Genomic DNA, 6,008 nt, shown 5'->3' with positions numbered 1-6,008 from the left:
AAACACACAGTTAGTTTAGTCACAATTATTAAGATGAGGGTGGATATGTACACTTAAACTATACACACTACATACATGGTACTATGGTAGGAATAACAGAGGGAATGGGTGTGGCTGTGTGTTGTGCAAGATGTGTGCATCATTCAGTTTTCTCAACAAAGGTGGGTGAAGAAGGAAAAGCCACTATAGATCGAGGATGGCTATTTCCCTAACAAGAAAACTTAAAAGCGATAAGATTAATCATTTTTAACACTAATGTTCAAGGTTTATGTGAAGATTTCTTTAAATTGAATACAGTCTATGTTATAACTTTTTCGATCTTATGTACATTGGTAGCATTATATCCAATGTTATGGGATCTAAGTAGAGACGCAGCACTGTTTATTCCGTTTGAGTATTACTGAAAATCTACTCCAAAGCATTCGCCTGGTCCAGGAATATCTATGTTTTGTTTGTGTTGAATTCAGTAACAGCAACTGTTGTAGTCGGAGTTCATGTTTCTCTCAATCTCCTTCAATGACGTTGACTATTCCTGATACGTGGATGTGACTACGTGCCGGCGATGCGTTCTGGCAGATCGCATTACTCCCCACGAGAGCAGACGCTTTCTCCTTAATTACATTTGATTAGCCCCACGTCTTTTTCTTGCTCAAAGAAGTACGAGTCGAGGAATGTTATACAGCCAAGATGAAATGCCACGAATCTGAGACGGTCACCGGTGAATTGGAGTAAAACTGAAAACACTGAATGAATTTGATGTGGTTTGTTTCTTAACCCATGAAGAAATCCTGTTGGCATGATCATGCACGGGGTCGGACAAATTCAGTCCCAGACATTGTGTCTCTGCCTGGATTATTTCATATTCGGCATGGATTGACACGACTCACATGACGTCGAGCCATGCCTTTGAGGCCCGGATGCAAGAAGGCCGGGCATCAGTACCATAAACATGTTTGGAAACGTCGGATTAACCTTATCAAGTTCAAGAATAAAAACACAGACATTATAATTTAAATCTCTGCGTGTAGAGCTATTTCTGCTCATCAAGGAGTACCTTTGGAGCCCTGGGTTTTTTTTAAAGACAATTCCTACAGCATTTACTTGTACTTTACTACTTCGTCTTTGGCTTAGATAAAGATCACAACATCAGCTCATACTTCTGGAATGGATTTAGTTATTACATTTCGGGTGTATTTATCCTGAGTGGGCGGTGGCCATTATCGTCCAATCCCCGTGTCAAATCTCTTTTTTTTTCTATAGTACGGCTATCGGAATGAACCCCAGCAGTGGTACAGAGCTGCCTCCAACATCCATGTTGAAAACACCTGTGATTCAATTTCATCAAATTCTACGAATAAGGCGATTTGTTTTGTACCAGGCTTTGCTTGCTAACAAACACATCATTGCTTAACATGATAATGGAATTTTTGAGTTGCCGTTTTAATCAAGAAGATACTAGTAGAACCACAACTTTAATCACCAAACTTTTATACGAACGGTAAAGTTTTTACCTTTACTGATGATAACTAAAATACCTTAAAGGTACATTTGCACCATTTACAAATTATTAGTACAGACGCATTTTTTGATGTGCGACCATCCTTTGAATCACCACTGAATGATATACAAGCGCCATCTGACTTTATGAGTTATATTAAACACAATATGGTAAGGCCCCATCTGCCTTTAGTCTACGCGCAATCGTATACTATAACGTGGTCCGATATTTTGTTCAGCAGTTTACGTGATAACACGTGATGGCAGCTCCCTATTGCTTGTCTCTGGCTTTACGCGCCAAAGCGTGAATGTTCTCAGTTTACACGTTGACCACACTGACACGTAGATTTTGCATCCGTAGACATTTTATCTGCAGCTCACGGACGCTCGGCTCAAATACTTCAGGCAGATACAATTATGAAACGCGAGTTTTTGCCTCTGTGGACAATTCATCTTCAACTCACGGATATGGCCTTCCGTTGAGGCAGCTCAGGTAGGTGTCATTTCGTAACGGGAAATTTGAGATCTGGGATGTGTTATCTGAAGCGCAAGGATCAGGCGTCTTTTTTGAGGTAGGTGAGTTTACCCTGCGGTTCAATGCAGTAACTTTCTAACTTGTGTAACAATTTAGGAGAAGAAAAAAAGAATTCCATTTCCGTTGCCAATAGTAAATTAAGTTTGACAACACCCTCTCTAGAAGTCCTCTAGTGCCTTGAAAATTGGAAGCCTTGCAGGTTATTTCTCCCCTCGTTAATTCACGAAGCGCCTCACTCGGTCCGACATCCGTCGACGTTGCGTTGTCTAGAAAGCTGACTGCAATAACAAAAACCGTCATCTGTAGTGTTTAGTCTACAGCTTTAATCCAGTGATGTTTGCTTTTGTACAAGTTAAAAGTACAAATCTAAACGATTGTCGTATAATATAGTTATGATTGCATGGTATTAGTTATGATTGCATGGTATTAGTGGTTGTATACACACGATGAGAGCAGGCTGTTTTGGGGGATTGTTTTCGTTTTATATCATAAAGATGCAAACACAGAAACTGTTCTCCGCAAGTGCCTCTCCAGTTCGTCAGCTTGCATTTGTGTCTGTCCATTTTGGAGGCTGGTTAAGTGCAGACGACAGCCAGACCTTTTCAAGCTAATCCGTCAGAGATATATATCTGGTTTAATAGCAGCCCAAGGCCATGGCTAATCTTCCTGCGATCTTATTTGACTCGTTCATCCTTCTCGACACACCCCTTTCATTAATATCACTGGCAAAGGCCTTATTTAAATAAGACTGCCCTACAAGTATATTTTTCTGAAGTACGGAATTAAAATCTCGTGATGGTCTTAGGTGCAGTCTGACTGTAATTTGCGTTTACATTTAGGTATAATTTGAGCATAATTGAAGTATAAACAGTACGGTAAATTGTACCTAAGGGAGACATTCCCATGTAATTGTGCACAAAGCTATCCTGACTTTAATGACTCCTAACCCTAGCTTAAACTTTACCTATCCTCACCAAACTTTGTGAATTTGGGTTTTGCTTCACGAGGAAGCGATTTAGGCTATTTGAGACATTAAATTATGCGTAGAAATAGCACTTTAAACATTAGTGAGACATTCAAATGTCTGCCTAGTTTATCTTGTCTCTTGTCTCCTAGTCTATCTTGTCTCCTATAAGGTACAACTTTTTAGGAAAACGTGTCTCCCTAAGGGTCATTTACACCAATACATTTAACTGTTTAAGGTATTCTTTGAGTATAAGAGTCCCAAATTCCATCTTTCTTGTCTGACTGCATTTCTTTCTGAAAGAAATTCTGAAATTGAACAAAAACAGTTGCTACGTAATTTTATCATTTTATGAGTTTGTGAAAAACAAGTGCACTGTCAATTCACTGTAAAGTCAATAGGGAATTCCCCAATAACAGCTACGTTCTTTAATCTTTAATATGTTGAAGCCCCCCCTGTAGAGACAATCTGTTTGATTGATATGATCTATTTTAAAAAGTAACCACTTGCCACCTCCTCATAGCCTTAAAACTTGCTGAAAGTGACGTTTTAAAGACTACAGAATAACGCAAACAGTTGACATTCTGGCGACCCAGCGTGTGATACGTCGACCCATAGCAGGTCAGTACATAGCCGTATGCGCTCATCCACCCATCACCCTTTGATCTTTAAAACAAAATCTTGATCCTCCTGAAAGTGAGAATGCCACTGCGATGCCAACCTGCCCCTCCGCTGTGAAATCTTCGGTCTTTTCTTGAAGGGGGTAAAGTGGCAGGGCCGGAAGTGTCACGTCCGTCAGTCCTGAGAGAGGGTGTCGGAACGAGGTGGAAAGTGTCGGGGCAGAGTGTGTCAGCAACAAAAAAAGTGGGGATGTGAAGCACGCGACATCTGTCCGGAAACTGGGTCATTATTGGCCTGATTGCCCAACGTAGGACGTCTGTAGATAGTTGATTGCATGTTCTTTTAGTTCCTTAACAAAAATGTTGATTATGTTGACGATTATATCAGCGACAAGAGTAACATAGTCGTGTCTGAAGGAAGTGGTAAAATTCAGTGACATTTCACTAAGCGTTAATTATGTCCATCAAAATCCATGTTGTTCACACTCATGCTGCATATTTGAATGTTTTCCCCTAGAAAACTCTGTTGACTTGTGATGTTTAACGAAAATTCTCCCTTTGGTGAATGTGTTCAATCGCATCATGAAACTGTCCGATAATTCTCTGTGGAGCAATATAGTTGCTTTGACGGGTGTTTTGTTTGCCGGGGACATTGATCTGTTTTGATGCCCTAAATGTGATATGGAAAAGCCAATGTTGAATTTGTGGGTCGTTTTTTTCACGTACTGTTTCTACTATTGTACCAATTTGATTGATTTTCAAGACGAACGTCAGATCGACCGTCTGCGTCACTTTTCGGCGAAAAGCATTTGCTCAAATCGTGTTTATATTTAAGGTTGTATTGTTGATCATCATATCAAAATATGAACAGAATATGTAAAGAATTGTCGAACATTGATATTTTTTAAAGATTTGTAGAAAACACATTAATGATACTGGCAGAGAAATATCCTGAGGTGACAACTACGAATGGGTTTGTAAAGTGTTAATGATATATGATGTTCCCAGATGTCTTGAGAAATGAATTGATGATATTTTAAGATCGTATAATGGATTAGTAGTTGTATTGAGAAGCTGTGCACATTATAATGCCAAACACCTCTTGTTTTCTCTCTTAAAAATTTCACAACTTGACACTTCGAACTTTCACAATTCGGTCCTTTGATGTCCTATTAAGGTATAGGTTTGTGAATAATACCTTTAAAATGCAGCCCCAAGCTTAAGCTTAATTTATTAAAGGACGAAACAGTACCCACGCCCCATTTAATTTCTTGTAGAACGAATATCGCTTCAAAGGGCCCATGTATTGCAATTTTTTAATGCAATCCTTGAAAAATACGCCTTTGTGTCCTATTTAACCTAATGCAAATTTACATATTCATGAGCAAAAGTATGATGTCATTTTAGGCAGAAACCTCATTTTTACAGCTATTTCAGCACCGAAAATTGCCAGAATTTGGGATATTTTGCTGTCATAAATTTCCTTTTCTTTGGCGATTCGTTGTTGAGTCAATACATGGCAGTAAGCCAATGAGCAAACTTTTCTCACAAATGTTTTCAATATAAGCAAATTTTTGGATTCACAATTTGAACAGAAAATCCCGAAACTGAACACTGTCTTCCTGAAATGACATCACAGCAACAGCGCCCTCTGTTGTCCGGAAAAGCTTGGGCAATTTTAAACGTTTAAAGAAGTGCACTTTTGAATAAAATTAATCAAAAAGGGATGCTAAATAGTTTTCGTATATTAAAAAGCAGTAGAAAGTTGCACAAAATATGTTCCTCAGAAAAATTCATGTCATGGACCCTTTAATATTATGTCACAAAGAGTGTTACCATCGCGGACACCGCTTCGTACCACAGGATATGGTGTCAGAATCCATCGTCTAGAGGGTGATATGAGAATACCTAATGACTCAGATGATATCTAATACATATCTTCTATAGTTTGGCCCCCCGTGGGGGAAACCTACAAATCATGTGAAATATTCATCGTGGCACACTGGTACCTCGTGCTGTATTCCCCCGGGCCCTTTGCCTATCACAGCGGATATCACGGCCCGGTGTTTTACAAAATTCCCAGCTTATATTACCACACTTGAGATCTTGAATCAACATAATATTTCAGTCGAGTTGTATAAATGTTTTTACGTCACACACACCCCTTATCTTTGAGTCAGGACTGTCGAACATCAGGACTATCGATTACTCAATTCCGATGCATTCGATATAGGATCGGAATTTCCGGTTTGAAATAATTTCACCATTGGAAATTTCTAAATTCTACAAGAGTCATCATGCACAGAAAAGATAAAGTATCAAGTTGTTTTAAATTTCCAGTCCCCGACTTGTGTACACAATTTGATTTCTTTTACTAGTAGCAATGTGATTC

This window comes from Patiria miniata, unplaced genomic scaffold (genome assembly GCF_015706575.1).
Source record: "Patiria miniata isolate m_02_andy unplaced genomic scaffold, ASM1570657v1 HiC_scaffold_22, whole genome shotgun sequence".
NCBI classification, from domain to species: Eukaryota; Metazoa; Echinodermata; class Asteroidea; order Valvatida; family Asterinidae; genus Patiria; species Patiria miniata.
The sequence above is the reverse complement of the archived record's forward strand: the minus strand, read 5'-3'. Positions refer to the sequence as shown.